Source organism: Eulemur rufifrons, chromosome 26, assembly GCF_041146395.1.
Source record: "Eulemur rufifrons isolate Redbay chromosome 26, OSU_ERuf_1, whole genome shotgun sequence".
In the NCBI taxonomy this organism is placed as follows: Eukaryota; Metazoa; Chordata; class Mammalia; order Primates; family Lemuridae; genus Eulemur; species Eulemur rufifrons.
Window position 1 is genome coordinate 4,601,654 of NC_091008.1, and position 17,560 is coordinate 4,619,213.

Consider the following 17,560-nt stretch of genomic DNA (forward strand, 5'->3'; position numbering starts at 1 on the left):
CCTGAAAAAGAAGTAGGCGTTTTATTACACACGCAGCACTTTTATGTCTGTTGATACACGTTGGTAAGATTTTAGGTGGAGGTCGGTCACGTGGTGGAAATGTCTTGGAACTCCCTTACCTTTCAGTATTGCCCCTCTGCAACTGTCCTTCGGGGAAAATCACATCCTGATTCTAGGTCACTTGTCACCAAATCCTCTTTCCCGACACAGCGTACCACTCCAGAAAACATTTTAACTTCTTGAATATTTATTTAGACTTTATCAACTGTGGCAGGTTCTGTAACAGCTATTAGTCCTTTGCATTTTCAAGGTGGCTCTGAGAGGATCTGATTTTTCTAGCAGCTTCTGGTTTTCTTCGCTGTCTTTGCCTTTTTGTTTTTTTCTTTGTCTCTTGAATGGGTATTCAAAGAAAGGAAAACGGGCATATTTGGAGGTATGCCCACTAAGACACTGTTCCTAAGAGAATGTAAAATGTCTTTTTTTTTGAGAGAGAGAGAGACAGAGTCTCACTCTGTTGCCCGGGCTAGAGTGCCGTGGCTTCAGCCTCGCTCACAGCAACCTCAACTCCTGGGCTCAAGCGATCCTCCTGCCTCAGCCTCCCGAGTACCTGGGATTACAGGCATGCGCCACTATGTCCGGCTCATTTTTTCTATGTATGTTTTTAGTTGTCTGGCTAATTTCTTTCTATTTTTAGTAGAGATGGGGTCTTGCTCTTGCTCAGGCTGGTCTCGAACTCCTGACCTCGAGCGATCCTCCTGCCTCGGCCTCCCAGAGTGGTAGGATTACAGGCGTGAGCCACCGTGCCCGGCCTCTATAACTATTAACACACCAATAAATACTGTGTGACTAAATGTTAGGATTTCTAAAGCCATGATCCTTATGATTTGATTCTAAAAAAGCAGTCATAATAATTTATAATTTGGAAAGAAGCAAAAGTTTTTTTCTATGTTAAACACAGATAATATGTCCTTAAAAATGACATGTTCATGGAAGTTTTAAAATATATTATTACCAGTCATGCCTAAAATATGCTAAAAATTTGCTGGGCAGGTATATATTAGTGTACAATAGCAATATATACTGCATATATTGTCTAGTAGCAATATTAAGTGCCCAACGTGTGCTTAAAATACTCATTTAATTCTCAATACTGCTACCAGGAAGGCATTATGTCCATTTTACAGATGAGGAAGCTGAGGCTCAGACACAGAATCAGGGATTTGGACTCAGATCTCTCTGGAAAGCCCTTGTTGTGTCTATTTCTGCCACATTTTTGGCCTTAACAGGAGCCAGAATAGCATTTCTTCTTCAAGTGAATCACAGCTAAAGAGACAGGATCCCTAATTAGAGAGTGACATCATGGCCGGTGACTCTGTTTTGACCATGACACCGCCCCTTTCCTCTCCTGTAGCACCAGCCATCCTCGCACCTCAGTGGGGCTGGGATAGGACAGAAGTTGGCAGCTGATAAGAAATTCAGGGAGAGTTTGGGTTGGATGACAGAGATTGCTTAAAAAATAACTTTGGAGGGAGATCAATCACGTGTTAAGCTTTCCTTTAAGAAATTAACACTGAGGACATAAGCCTGGTACTTAGAAAATTTCTTCACTTTACCAAATAAAAGGGGAATTTTTTATTCTTAATAGGCAAAGTCTATGCCTTGGCGTAAAACTGGGGAGAAAAAACTATTTCTGTTTCCTTGCAAAGGAGGTAAAGAATGTCGCTAGGTCGGTGGGGGACAGCTGAGCCTTGTAAAGCTGCTTAGTCTGCATTAGGGAACTCCAAAGCAAGAAATAGCCCATTATTCCACCTCTAGAGTTATTCCAGGAATGACATTGGAAAGTTCAGTGGACCCTACTTTAAACAAAGATCTCTCAGCTTTGTTTAAATCTGTAAAACCACCCTTAATGTTTTTGAGATTACAATACTTTCCTACTTCCTTATTTATATTGGAGCATAAGGTTTAAAAAGTTTTCATTATCAGGATGCCAGGAAGAAAAGGGTCTATTTTAAGAGTAGGATTTACATGGAGAGTAAAAGGTGTCAACAGCTTAGGAATTTAAACGGAGCATTTATGATACTTTTCTTTTAAGAGATGGGTTCTCACTCTGTCACCCAGGCTGGAGTGCAGTGGTGTCATCACAGCTCACTGCAGCCTCAAACTTCTGGGCTCAAGCGATCCTCCCACCTCCTTCCTCCTGCCTCGGCCTCCCTAAATGCTGGGGTTACAGTTGTGAGCTACTCACCCAGCCCAAGACAATTCTTAAGCTGTTCCACCATCAGCTAAGTGTGAGCCCACAGTCTGTAACTATCTATTAAATTATCCCACCATCTATTAAAATGTAAAGCTCTCAAAAGAGATAGGTGGGTGGTAAATGCTGTCATTGTATTTTGAAGAAATATTTGCAGCAAGAGAGTAAGTGATATATAGGGTCTCAGAAGCGATGCTTTCTACAGAATGGTACGCTTTGCACAATGTTATTGTAATACCTTTTTCATCATTATTATTATTATTATTTTGAGACAGAGTCTCACTCTGTTGCCCGGGCTAGAGTGCCGTGGCATCAGCCTCGCTCACAGCAACCTCCAACTCCTGGGCTCAAGCAATCCTCCTGCCTCAGCCTCCCGAGTAGCTGGGACTACGGGCAAGCGCCACCATGCCCGGCTAATTTTTTCTGTATATTTTTATTGCCAGGTTAATTTCTTTCTATTTTTTTAGTAGAGACGGGGTCTCGCTCTTGCTCAGGCTGGTCTCGAACTCCCGACCTCTAGCGATCCACCCACCTCGGCCTCCCAGAGTGCTGGGATGACAGGCGTGAGCCACCGCGCCCGGCCTATTATCATTATTACATTTGAAAAATCTCGTCCCTGATACCAGGAAATTTTCGTAACATACATCTTGGCTATAAACGTTTCTTCCTATCTGTCAGTGCTCCGGCTACCTCCTTACAAACTCACACAGGCTGTGCTGCCGGCTCGTGGCATTCAAGTGTGAAATTGTTATTTTTAGAGCCCCATCCAAAGAGCCATCAAAAAGGAGTGTTTCATCCACCACTTTTTCATGCCTGCTCTCCAACAGACCTGAGCGTTGACTTCGTGGGAGGGTCACCCAGGTGTGGCATCCTGATTTTGAGACACAGAATATTGTCTCTGCCCATTTGGAAAAGCCAAGTTTGAAAAGAAAAAAAAAAAAAAAAAAAATCAAATGTGCGTTTTGAAATAAGGTTTCTAGGACAGTGCAGTAAGGTGCTTTCCGTTTTAAAATTTCCTGCAATATTTTTAGCCTTCACACATCCATGCGCGCACAGGCACTCACGCTATATATAGTGACCTCGTTGTCTCGGTGAGTGTGATCCGTGTGTGTGTGTGTGTGTGTGTGTGTGTGAAGCAGCCGCGTCACTGCAGAGCTTTCTGGAAGCACAGAGTCTCGGGCAGGCCCCAGCCCAGACCCACTGAATCTGAACGTGCCTTTTAACAAAAGGTGTTTCATGTGTCTCAAAGTGTCCAAAGCGTGAGAAGCTCTGGAGTCAGGAATTCTTGCCTGGAGGAAAGGCGAGGCGTGGCAGTGTCTGCATTTGCAGAAATAAATTCTCATTCACTGCCCAGAGTCCTTTCCCCAGATCCTGAAGTGAGCGTCTGTTAGAGGGGTGATGTTTGGGCAGATACTGGTTTTTTAACTGTAATGATGCAACAATAGCAGCTGTGAATATAATGCTAGGAAAACGTTAATAATTCATGAGAACCCAGGGTGGCAGATGGAGATTTTTTGCACCAACTTTCCATCTGATGGTATATTTAGTTTATTTTCCGCAAAGAGAAGGGTCCCTAGTGGGGACTAGGATGACAGAAGACACAACCTCTTGACACTCTTTAAAGAAAATAAATGTTGTTTATTAATATTATAGGGTAACCCAACCAATATTAAGCTTTAAAAATATTTTAGGGGGACAGGCAAGAGCTAAGCCAATAGCAGTGAGCTATTTAGAACTGAATACTTATCATATGAATATTCATCTTACTATGTGTTTGATAAACCTCCCTTTTACATCTAAGTTTTCCACCCAGTTTAGAACTCAAAGATACTAATATTTTCAGGTAATGACTCTTTTTTTTTTTTTTTTTTTTCTTCCTTAGACTAACTCATAACATGTAAGATTTATTGTTGACCGGTACAACTTCTGTAATAAGATCAATATTCGTAGACTCATTACTAAATGTATCCTGCCAATCTTTGTGGCATTCATAGGCACCAAGGCCCTTTTATGATCTCCTTTTTACTGATGTGGAAACTGAGAAATTAAGAGATTAAGTAATTTGCCAAAAGCTGTACAGCTAGGAAGCGGGAAAGGCAGGTATTAAATCTAGGATCTCTCACTCCAAAGTCCATTCTTTTGTTTATGACACCAGATTGCTTGTGGCTCAGGAGTTCTGTCTCTTAATGGATAAAAACGTTCAGTCTCAACATTATCACTGCTCTAATTGTAATTAGTTAGAAACCTCTTGGTAAATAATTACCTGTAAGTCCTCTGACACACCTAAGCACCTGTCCTATTGGTCACACCCAAATACCGATCTTATTGACTACTCACTAATAATCATGGTACAGGTTGAACATCCCTAATCTGAAAATCTGAAATCAGAAATGCTCCAAGATCTGAATCGTTTTGAGCACTGACATGATGTTGTCACAAGTGGAAAAATCCCACACCTGACCACCGCTGGAGTCGGAGTCAAAATGCAGCCAAGATTGTTTCATGTACAAAATGATTAAAAATTACTTTCAGGTTATGTGTATGAGGCATATATGAAACATAATGAATTTCGTGTTTATTTATTTTTGAGACAGGGTCTCACCCTGTCACCCAGGCTAGAGGACAGTGGCATCGTCACAGCTCACAGCAACTTCAAACTCCTGGGCTCAAGCGATCCTCCTGCCTCAGCCCTCTAAGTAGCTGGGACCACAGGCATGCACCACCACCCCCGGCCAGTCTTTCTAATTTTTGCAGAGACAGGGTCTCACTCTTGCTCAGGCTGGTCTTGAACTCCTGACCTCAAGCGATCCTCCCACCGTGGCCTCCCGAAGTGCTAGGATTACAAGTGTGAGCCCCGGCTCCCTATTTATTTTTTTGAGATAGGGTCTCCTGTCACCCAGGCTGGATTGCAGTGGCGCCATCATAGCTCACTAAGAATCTCAAACTCCTGGGCTCAAAGTGATCCTCTTGCCTCAGCTTCTGTAGTAGCTGGGACTACAGGTGCACACCATCACGTCTGGCTAATTTTTTTTTTTTTTTTTTTTTTTGGGGGGGGTAGACAGTCTCCCTATGTTGCCCAGGCTGGTCTCAAACTTGTGGCCTCAAGTGATCCTCCTGCCTTGATCCCAGGGGTTACAGGCATGAGCCACCACCCCTGGCCAAAGTTCATGTTTAAACTTGGGTCCCATCCTCAAGATACCTCATTATGTATATGCAAATATTCCAAAATCTGAACAAGTCTGACATCCAAAACACTTCTAGTCCCAAGCACTTAGATAAAAGATACTCAACGTATTTTAGAAGACCTCAAAATTGCTAATTATTTGGAATTTATGTAATTAAAGGTATAAAAATTCAGTTAAAAAGTTAAAAGTTAAAATAATAAGTTTAATTTTAAAAATTAGCCGGGCATGGTGGCATATGACTGTAGTCCCAGCTACCCGGGAGGGAGGCTGAGGCAGGAGGATCCTTTGAGCCCAGGACTTCGAGGTTTTACATAAGTCAAGAATTGTTTTAAGTATCCTGCTTTTTAAATTTTTAAGCACTTTTAGTTTTAAAAATACAAATTAGAAGATTTTTGAAAATATTTTACTTAACTACCCTTAATCCTTGAGAAACAGCTCTTTTAGAAATTGGCTTTCGACAGAGTGATAGAATTTGAGATTCCCTTTTGCCAGACAAAATTGTAGTAACATACAATAAAATGGAACTTACCAGTATGTTTGAGTATTTTATTGTATCGAGAACCATCTCAAACAAATCTAGATCCATCTATAAGGAAAGAATCCAAAACAAGCTTAATTCTCGCTGCTGTCTGTTCAAGATTGGCAGTTCAAGCAATGAGAATGTTGTATGAACTTGAGTATAACAGATTTGTGGAGCGAGCTTTATTGCACGGATATTCAGGGTTAGTTTGAAAATGCTTGTCTTATAGTGCAGAGAAGAAGAAACAGTTTCCATTTTCAACACCTAATTGCTCACTCTGCTACATGATGTGCATGTTTTAAAGAAAAAAATAAAACCTAAGATTTGATTAAAACATTTAAGCTCTCAAAGATCTATAGGATGCGGTCTTTGAAAAAGAATAAATTCGTTCCTTTATTGTTTTGGGGGTGCTTACAATATATATTTTTCTGTACAAGTCATTTCTAAGTGGAGTTTTTTTTACATAGGCAAGTAAATATCTGTCTTAGGGAGATTCTTTAACAAGAAAATGGAGCTACTTACTTCAGAATGTTTTAGCATACCATGCAAGATAATTTGGTGTATTTGCTAAGCATTTTGTTGGGCAGATTTTCTTTCATTATTTCATAACATCACAACATTTCAAGGAGTGAGGTATTATCTTCACTTTACAGCTGAGGGAAACAGACAAATCTTGTAAGACCATAGAGCCAGAAAGTGATTCAGATAGAATTCAAACCCACATCTATTTTCTTCCTAATACTTCATTCTGTCTCTCAACAGTTGTCTTTGTCTGTCTCATCTTGTGCCGATTTATAATCATCTAGATGTGAGGAGACTGGTTCACCTTCTCTTGTAGAATTAAATCTGAAGCCCTTTGCGTGGTGTACTTGCTCAGCTTGGGGATGACCTTGGTGATATACCTTCTTGTTTCCTGAGTAGAGGGCTGCTGGCCAGGGTCCCTTCTGCCTGGACTTCCTGGGTATTTGGGTGTTTCCTTGTGGAGTTGGGTTGGGGGAGAGTCCTTGCCTTGGTTCCAGGACACTGGCTGGGATTTGTTTTCTGCCTTTATTCCTGCCAGCCCTGTGAGCTAGGGGCTGTGTCCATCCTCACTGCTTGACCCACCTCGCACGGTTTCTCTCTCTCCCCTCTACTTTTATCTGCCTGGTCTGCTCAGACCATTGCTCTCCACCTGGTGCCAACCTGAAGCCATCCTCCAGCTCACACAGACGCTCTTGCGTTGAGCATGCTGGACGCCAGCCTGCTCAGACTCTAATGAGGATTTTAACACGCTTCTGGGAGCTTCTGCCGAAAAGTGCACATCGGACCAAAAGGAGAGCGGTGACTGCTTGATGACCAGACAAGAAAGGTTGCAACAGTCGAAGGATTCTGGCATCTGAAGTTAGATCTTTGCAAGTGCTGGAATTTCCCTGTTTAACAATGTATTTCTTGGCAGACATCCTCTTTGTAGTGATTACAGTTGTTCCATTGGGAATGAGTTCAATTCTTCGAAGCAAGGGGACTGTGTTTGAAGAGTTGGTTATAAATTGTATTTTTATTGGTGATGGTGGCTTCTGTGCGACACCCAGGCAGAAGACACCACCTGCATCCATTCTGGTTTGTGATACGTGGGGTCCTTTGTGCAGATCGGGTACCAGCATGAAGTTGGAGAGGAGAGTGCTGAAATTGACTACTGAGGTGGAGGACTCCAAGAGTCCCTTGTATCTGAGAGGCTCATCAGCTCGCTATTGGCTATTCACGTTATGTTAGGGAAAAATCATAAAAATGCAAAGAAAATTAGCTGGACAACTAAAAAATATATGGAAAAAATTAGCCGGGCATGGTGGCGCATGCCTGTAGTCCCAGCTACTTGGGAGGCTGAGGCAGGAGGATCGCTTGAGCCCAGGAGTCTGAGGTTGCTGTGAGCGAGGCTGATGCCACGGCACTCTAGCCTGGGCAACAGAGCGAGACTCTGTCTCAGGAAAAAAAAAAAAAAAAGGATTATTGATTGGACTGGAACCAAAATAATAGGGAACCACATAGTTCTGTGGGTTATTTCGGCTGTAGGAGAAACTGCTAGGCTGAGTATCACTAGTACCTAACTTGTGGTCAGAGAGAATGTCCCTGTACGACAGATTTTGGTATTTTTGCCTTGAAATTGCTACGTCAGTTCTTTGGCTTCAAGTTTTCTCAAGACCACCCACCCCTCTTCTGTTATGATTTATTTTTCGTACCTGTTGTTACCATTTTCTTGACGGAAAGTCTAACGCAGCCTTGCTCAAGCTTGAACGTGCTTCCAGATTGCCTGGGGAACCCTGTTAAATGTAGATGCATTTTCAGGAGGTCTATATGTAGAAATACGGATTCCTTGTTCTTGGATAACACCGGCTAGTGCTGGCTGTCACCACCCTCTGAGTAGCTCATCATCCTAAGGAATATATTTCTTAGGATGGGTTATTTCTGTGCAAATTAACTTTTCTCTTTGCAATCTATTTTGCATTTACTCTATAAATACAAAATACGAAATCAGAGCATGGAATGTTTCTGCCTTATCCTCAGACGCAAGGGTGCCAGTATAAAAATAAATGAACTGGTGAAGCACAGGCAGTCCCCAGCTTGGGGACGACCCAATTTATGGCGTCCTGTGATTACAGATGGGCTCTCAACGCTCCCCATAAGGACAATTTATAATTCAATAATTAAATTAATTATTCGAGAACTAGTTTCTTCCAAGCATGGAAACTAAACCCGCATGGCGTAGGCAGTTCATCGGGACGGCATCCTGACGCTAGCAGCTAGTCAAAGTTTTTGTCTTAACGTTTTTATTTGCATTTGGGAGTCTGTGTTTACCCTGCTGACCAGGTTTCCAAAGGTCAAGTCCATTGCATGGGGCCAGGTGAGCCTGCAGCTAAGAGAAAGGTGATTATAGAGGAAACTGAAGTAGAAATAACTCAGCCTTCGTAGAAGTCACTCCACTAGCGGAACAATTATAACGGATAAAGTGAGAATAATAGAACAGTGTTCTAACGAAAGCATCAATTATTACTAAGCAGTGTGGCGGATTAATTATTGAAATGGAAAGGCTTGTATTGATTTGGTTAGAAGATCCAAATAAGCGTGACATTCCTATTAGCCTAGTGCTGATGCAGCATTAGGTAAGTGTTAATCTTTAATGTTCTTTTGAAATTCCTCCTACCTAAACTTTTTGTATGAGTTTGTTTTTTATGTTCTGTTTGTTTGAATTAAATGAAAGAGCACGATAGTTTCTGTAACTTGTTACAGTCTAGGGGTATTACTATTATCGTTGTACTACAGTGTATTATTGGTACTGTGTATGAGCCATTATAGTATTGTTATTATTATTGTGTGCTGTGCATTGAAGTTGCATGCAAATCTGACCTAAAGATCTTGTATTATGCAACAAAAATCTCAACGTGATCCATAAAAATGTTTATGGTAAAGATAATTGAAAAAAAACAGTACCAGAGTCTAGTTTGTGTGAAAATCTCACTTCTACTTCTACTTCTTTGTGCTGACATTGACATATGCCACATCTAGTGGTGTCTGTCACATGAGGTCGCCTTTGTTTTTTAGTATGTCCTCATCAGATCCTGGAATTGGGAGTTTGACGTTCCTCACACAGTTTTCTAAGAAATTATGTGCAACTGTATGATACGTTCCAGCCTGCAGTTCCTATAGGGTAGAGAGGTGTGGTGCTTGGCAGATTCAAGGCTCTCCGGCACTTGGCGGAGGGCTGAGCCAGTCTGTGTCAGCGGAGGGGGACAGGAAGGACCGGTGCAGGGGCTGGGGTGGGGGGGGACAGGTAATTAACAAGTCATAACAAGAGTTGCACATTTGGCATTGGTGTGATTAATCGCTTCTTGAAAAGGTAAAACCCCAATTTAAAGATGAGTTATATTGAAGGATCAGTATGTTGTAGAATTGACGATAACTGGAAAAAATGGTAACACGGCCAATAAAGCTCCCAGCCAAGGGATACGAAATGGTAAAAGAAGGAATTCACTGGAAGTCAGTAATTAGTTTACCTATTCAGTATGAGCGAGCAAATGCCATGATCTGCCCAAAGGAGGAAGGACTGATTTGATTATCAAGAAGGCACGAGTTTACTCTTCCTATTGGAGGTTTGAACTTCCTGAACTTGCTAGTTATTCCATTAATTCATTTAACTGTTTTCCCAAGAATTCCCGCGGCAGACTAAATGAGTAGACTGATGACATCAAATGTAGTAATTCTACAGTTCGGACAGGCACAGATGGGAATGTGAGCAAAGTTTGTAAATTGTCTAGAATGGGAGCAAGATTAACCCTGTCAATTCTTGTTAAACGGGCGAGGCAAATTTCCTGTAACCCTGGGACGTTTCTGAGTTAGTGAAGGGTGGGCTGTCCGGGGTGAAGTTCCTTGGACTGCAGAGATCCTGGGAACAATGACATTTGGCAGAGCTGCTGGTAGGAGTGGGCGTGGCCACCAGCCGTCTGACCACTGTGCGTTTTCAAGTTCCGGTTATTGAGAGAAATGGGAATGTCAATCAATTATTCTCTCAGTGAGAGTCACCAGTAGACTTTTCCTAAGTGATCTGCATGACAGAGGACTTTATTTTTTTTTTTTTAAAAAAAAAGTGAAAATTTCAAAAAGTACATACTTTTGAAGCCCAGTGTCATGCTAGTAAACACAGGCTTAGAAAATCAGTGTAAACACAACAGCGAAGCGTGTTGCAAGTTCCAGACCATCACTGATAATTTATATACTGCCCAATTCACCCAAGCTCCAAGCCTGTTTTCTAGTCTGTACATCTGTGGTTAGTGTCTTTTTTTTTTTTTTTTTTTTTTTAGACAGAGTCTCACTCTGTTGCCCTGGGCTAGAGTGCTGTGGCGTCAGCCTAGCTCACAGCAACCTCAAACTACTGGGCTCAAGCGATCATCCTGCCTCAGCCTCCCGAGTAGCTGGGATTACAGGCATGTGCCACCATGCCTGGCTAATTTTTTCCTGTATATATTTTTAGTTGTCCAGATAATTTCTTTCTATTTTTAGTAGAGACAGGGTCTTGCTTTTGCTCAGGCTGGTCTTGAACTCCTGACCTCGAGCGATCCTCCCGCCTCAGCCTCCTGAGTATCGGGGACTACAGGCTCACACCACCACACCTGGCTAATTTTTCTGTTTTTAGTAGACAGAGTCTCGCTCTTGCTCAGCCTGGTCTCGAACTCCTGACCTCGAGCGATCCTCCCGCCTCGGCCTCCCCGAGTGCTAGGATTACAGGTGTGAGCCACCGGCTCGGCCTATGGCATTTAAATGAAAAAAGGAACCATCCCACCAATGAGGAGGAAATTCAATAAGAAGCAAAGTGCTTTTCTAATCTTATCGGGTTTCCTTTTTGGTGTCAGAGTGCCAGCTCCACTGGGCGATGGAGCACAAAGGGCATTGGCATTTGATAAGCTGCAAAGAGACCATAGTGCCACCAATGGTAGGGAACTGGACAGGGATAGGTGACAATCTTGCCTTAAAGGGCACTTCCCCATGGCCACTACGACGGTTACCACTGCTGCTATTTGAGCCACTGAAAACGCAGAGGCATTTTGGGGGCACATTGCTGATTGAGAAGTGGGCGAATGGTCAGAAAAAGTAGGACCAGCCTTTGGAAAAGTAGAGAAATGACGCCACCAAAGCAGGGCTGAGCCACCTCTATGGTCTGAATTTCTTGTATTTTAAAATTCTTCCTAAAATTCCCAAGCACAGGCCGGGCGCGGTGGCTCACGCCTGTAATCCTAGCAACTCTAGGATTCTAAAAATAGAACTCTCTAAAAATAGAAAGAAATGATTTGGACAGCTAAAAAATAGAGAGAAAAAATTAGCCGGGCATGGTGGCGCATGCCTGTGGTCCCAGCTACTCGGGAGGCTGAGGCAGGAGGATCGCTTGAGCCCAGGAGTTGGAGGTTGCTGTGAGCGAGGCTGACGCCACAGCACTCTAGCCTGGGCAACAGAGTGAGACCCTGTCTCAAAAGAAAAAAAAAAAAATTCCCAAGCACAGAAAGATTCCTTTATGCTTCAACATACTAATGTTGCAGTGTAAGTACTTCCTCATAGATCACAGTGCTCCTTAGGATAAGGGCACCCCTCCCCAGTGGGATTTCTCGGTCACCTGCAGTGCTTCCTCAGGTCTTGCATGCCCCTGGCCCCCAGATCGTCTGGCACACCCCTTTTCTGAGTGTGTGTCCCCAGCGAACTGTGGCTGCTGTATTCTTCAGTGCATCGTAGGAATCTTTCAGATGTGCTGGGGCTGAATATTAGAGTTACTTGGGCAGCTCTCAAAAAACACCAACGTCCCAGGTCTTACTCGAGACAAATTAGATTCTCTAGGAGTTAGCACTCAAATACTGTATTTTGTAAAACTCTAGTGGTGGCTCACGCCTTGTAATCCCAGCACTTTGGGAGGCTGAGGCTGGAGAGGATGGCTTGAGTCCTGGGGTTTGAGGCTACACTGAGCTTTTATGGCAACTGCTCTCAGCAGGGGGAGACCCTGTCTCTTGGGGGAAAAAAAAAACACACACACACACACACACACACACATACAAACAAACAAAATCCTTTCCAGATGATTTAAAGATTAAATGGGAGACCTGACAGTCATTCATGCCTCGGGTGAATCGATTCTTATGGACCAAGTTTTTGCAAAATCAAGAGTTAAACGAATAAGTAAATGAGAAATTTTAATACCAGTGGTCGGGCATAAAAATTAAGTATTTTAATAGTCTATAAATTGGGGATAACAGAACATAGTTTAGGTTAATAGTTTGTTCCAACTAAATTGTAAGCTCTACAAAATGCCTGAAGGAAAAAAGCCTAAGGCTTTGCATTCTTCAAGGGACCTGAGGGAGATATTGTTGTTGCGTAGTCTCTGTAGTTATTAAATGTCCATTTACTTATCATCTACGTGATCATGATAAAAGAGGTTATCTAGGAAGCATTCAAATACTAATACTAGATGGTCATTCTGGAAGGATTACTATGGTTACTAGTATTTTTGTGGTGCCCAAGAGGTGACCTTTGTGGGTAACAAATGGATATATATAATATTATTCAGATGTTGTTAATCTTTAGGTATTTCTTAAGGACTTTAATATATCCATTAACAACATCTTACCCTTGGTTGCAACGAACAAGTAGCTGTTGAAGTGACTTGGGCAATAAAGTCAAGTTTAATATTACCCAGATTTTGCTAAAACTTGGGTATCTGCCGATAACTTTAAGAATTCATAAAAAATATTATCGCTTGGTTACTCACAATGATGAAGTATGTGGAATTGAAGAGGGGAAACCATTCAAACAATTGAACAGAACTAGAGCCTCAGTGCTTGGGCAGCACATGCACTAAAATTGGGACGATATGGAGAAGATTAGCAGGGCGTTTGCGCAAGGGTGACATGCAAATTTGGGAAGTGTTCAAAAAAAAAAAAAAGAACGAGAGTGTCAGAAGTCAACGTTTGTTATTTTTTAGCAGAGCAAGTGGTAGAGTCTGGTAGGGATTTGATACTTGGGTGCACAGAAATTTAGGAAGTGAGGCGCAAGAACCAGCCCATGATTCCAGCTGCAGAAGCAAACACTGAGTATAATCTTCCCCCGGCTTTATCTTCCCATGGAAAGAAGAAAGACCCGAAGTCCTAGCTCCGTCTCTAGCGTGACATGGGCAATCAAGGGCTGTAAAGCCAGCAGCAGCTAAGGCAGCCAGGGGTCAGGGCTGTCGCAGATAATCATGGTAGCCCTAGCAGGGAATACCGGGGGAACAGGTGACACAGCCATCCCCAAAGGTGCTTAATGACTAGTTTGAGGGATGGGTTAGGTAAAGTGTTCTGGTAGGGAAGGGAAGGGAGAGGAAAAGACAAAAGCTCATTAAATACCAGAGATTACAAAGCAATTTATAACAGTGGGAACATTTGAGATTCTTGGCTGGGAAGATTCAGCGATGGTTTCAGTTCTGTTAGAGATTGGTACCTGATGAGTGAAAGATGAGCTGAAGTTGACTTTGGGAAAGGTGGGCAGAGCTAGGTAGACTTCCTGAAAAGAACCTTAAGCAAACAAAGCTCATTTCTACTTAAAAACTGTAAGTCAAAACAGTGTGGATAGGAAGAGTGGGGTCGGCTATATAGCAGTTCTCTTTTTTTTTGAGTCTCACTCTGTTGCCTGGGCTAGAGTGCCATGGCGTTAGCCCAGCTCACAGCAACCTCAAACTCCTGGGGTCAAGCGATCCTCCTGCCTCAGCCTCCCGAGTAGCTGGGACTACAGGCATGTGCCACCATGCCCGGCTAATTTTTTTTCTACATAGATTTTTAGCTGTCCAGATAATTTCTTTCTATTTTTAGTAGAGACGGGGGTCTCGCTCTTGCGCAGGCTGGTCTCGAACTCCTGACCTCGAGCGATCCTCCCACCTCGGCCTCCCAGTAGTGCTAGGATTACAGGCATGAGCCACCGTGCCTGGCCAGCAATTCTCTTCTTTGCTTCCAAACCTCTTCCAAAAAAAGACAAAGAGTAGACATATGAGAGAAAAAGTCAGGGTCCAGCAGAGCAAAGGGAAATCTTTTTGTGTGCATGGTTATTCTCTAAAAGTATATACGTAAACAAAAAAAAATTGTCTCTTTAACCAGGCAAAAACTATGGAAATAAATTTAAATAAGAAGAGTATTACTTAGATCATCAGGATTATGTATGTGCTTATGTGTCTCTTTATCTCTGAAAAGTAAAAATATTGACAGACCAGAGACCCAAAAAGATAGAAATGTATCTAATTCTCACTCAAATAAAAATGTATTGGACTCAGTTTCAGAGAACATTCTTGGATTTGATTTTTTTGAAACTCCCTAAATTTAAACAGCTGCAATTCTTCTTAAAACCAGCCTTTTGTGGAAGAAAAGTGTTTTCTTCATTTTGTTATTTATTTTCTTCTTTAAAAAAATATATAACCACAAAAACATCAATCACCCATAATGTCACTTTTTTTTCCTTAAATTTAAAAGGAAGTGAAAGCTGTCCTCTCCAACCCTAAGACATTATACTTTTAATATCCTTTCAAAACTGTTTTCTGTGATACGAGATACATATCCATATTGATCTAGCCATTGATGGATCTATATCAACATCTATAATTGTGTGCAATAATTTAACTTAATGCAAACCTTCATTAAAGATGGAACACTGTGCTTGGCTTAGGTACTATGGATGTAGTGATGTTTTTAGTATTATATGTTGAATCTGCAATGGTTTTTTTAATTATAGCACAATTATTCAGATCATGGCTACCTTTGTTCAGTAGAACAAGGTCTATGAGTCTTGTACTGGTTCAATACAATGTATCCAAGTGCCCAGCACAGGAATACGAAATATACCCAGTGGGATTTGCGGAATTTATGAGGTCTATAGAACTTTCTTAGCACAAATCCACAAAACATATATTACTAGCTTGCTTCACAACCACGAGGCTGTACAGAAAGGGGTTGCCATTTGTGTGGTGTTTATTAGACCTGGTTTACCCAATTAAGAGTTCCATGTGAATCTTTAGTGAAGTAGTTGTGGGTCAGTAGTGTGTCACAGAGCATGTGTGTTGCTAAAATGGGTCACTGCTCTTGATTAGAGAAACCCAAGCAATCAGATGGAAGATCTGCCCCATGCATTTCTGTAGTGACTTCAGCAGAAGCTGCGGCGTGGAGGAAAGATCTGGTCTCGCTTTGAACCCAGATCTGCTACGTATTAGCCATTTATCAGGAAGTCCTTTTTTTGAGCCTCAGTTTTCTTGTCTGTAAAAGGCAGTAAGCATGTCTCATACGAATGATGTAGGTGATACACGAGCTATAATTAAACCCTGCCATAATACAGATGAATGTGCACAGTCTTGTTATTTTGAAATTAATGAAAGACGGAGCCCGCGAAGCTAGCTGGCTGGGATTTGAGGCCATCTGTAAGCCCGTTGCCAACTGTGTTTTTGCCAAAAATTTGTTACTATCTCAGAGCGCGTCGTCGAGGAATTTATGTAATGTTAGTGAAAATGTTTTGTGACTTGTAAAGGGCCAGGCAAATTTATGGTCCTATCATTACAGTTATGCGGTTGAAAAAAATCAATAGATTTTATTAATAAATATGAGAAATCTATTAGTTTTTTTTTTTTTTTTACCTTTTTCATTTACATAGACTGAATAGAAGCATAAACTTATGTGACATGGATATAATGAGATCTATAGGAAAGTCAAAATAGGTTATAAAATCTTGGGTAGGGCTAATGCTTCACAGGGAACACGGCCTCTTTTCCCAGGTGGGAGATGAGTTTGCTCCATTTTCTCCCACCCAAGTACTTAACCAGGCCCGACCCTGCCGGCTTCTGAGATCAGACGGGACCTGGGTGCGTGCAGGGTGGCATGTGGCCATAGAGGAGTTTGCTCTATTTCTGTTCTGCCCTGACCTCTGCTCTCCAACTTTCCTTTGCCCCAGGGAAAGTTAGTCACCATGGTGAACTTTCTTAGAAGGAAGCAGCCATGAAGTGGAAGATCACCAAGGGCGACCAGCCAATAACACAGGTTTCTACTCAGCCAGGGTAGACTTCATCCAGGCTTGGGTCAGAGAATCACTGAATTCTAACGCTGGAAGGAACTAGTATTTAATCTTCTTATTAACCCCAAAGTCTAAAGTTGTCTTGATTTATTTTTATTTATTTATTTTGCCCCGGGTCTTCTAAGGAAACCAAAGAAATTTTTATTATTTCTTGACCTATATATGATACTAGACCATAAAATTTCCAAAGGTGCCATCTTCCCTGCCAAGCTTTGTTTTTTCTTTTTTCTTTCTTTTTTTTTTTTTTTTTTGAGACAGAGTCTCGCTCTGTTGCCCAGGCTAGAGTGCTGTGGTGTCAGCCTCGCTCACAGCAACCTCCAACTCCTGGGCTCAAGCGATCCTCCTGCCCCAGCCTCCCGAGTAGCTGGGACTACAGGCATGCGCCACCATGCCCGGCTAATATTTTTAGTTGTCCAGATCATTTCTTTCTATGTTTTAGTAGAGACAGGGTCTCGCTCTTGCTCAGGCTGATCTCGACCTCCTGAGCTCAAACGATCCTCCCGCCTCGGCCTCCCAGAGTGCTAGGATGACAGGCGTGGGCCACCGCGCCCGGCCCCCTGCCAAGCTTTGCGTGTGCTGCTGTCTGTGTGGGACTTACCTACCATTGGCACCCTGGGCCTTCTTGCCAACAAGAAAGAAGGGGAATAACTACACGAGTTCCACAGCTCTTGAATAGACAACCCCAGAAGACATCTGGACGTTTTTGTGATGAGGTTTTCTTTTCATATCTCTAGCTGTTCCCCTTTCCACCTTTCTCACCCTCTCCCAACTTCTCTGTGTGCTTTCTATGAGGGTCTGAGTAGACATGGTGGAGTTGTCAAGTAGCTGCTCAAACAGCAACTCTACAAATTAACACTGGAGGATCTGAAACACAAAAGTGATATGAAACAAGGTGAGCCGGCTATTCAGAGGCTGAAAGAATGTTCCGTGCGGTCACTGGTATATTTAGGGACAGCTGGCAGATCCCACAAAACTGGTTATTCTGGACAAAGTAAATATTCATAAACTGATGGGAAG

General features: G+C 42.3%; 1 protein-coding gene and 1 non-coding gene across 2 annotated transcripts in view; both read left to right on the forward strand.

The window, feature by feature from the left end:
- The window catches only part of ELOVL6 (ELOVL fatty acid elongase 6), a 92,004-nt gene that overhangs the window by 31,867 nt on the left and 42,577 nt on the right, over positions 1-17,560 (forward strand). The gene's annotated exons all lie outside the window — the stretch shown is intronic.
- Positions 13,299-13,401, forward strand: LOC138375536 (U6 spliceosomal RNA). The gene has a single exon (XR_011231528.1). It is a non-coding gene; the product is annotated as a U6 spliceosomal RNA (small nuclear RNA).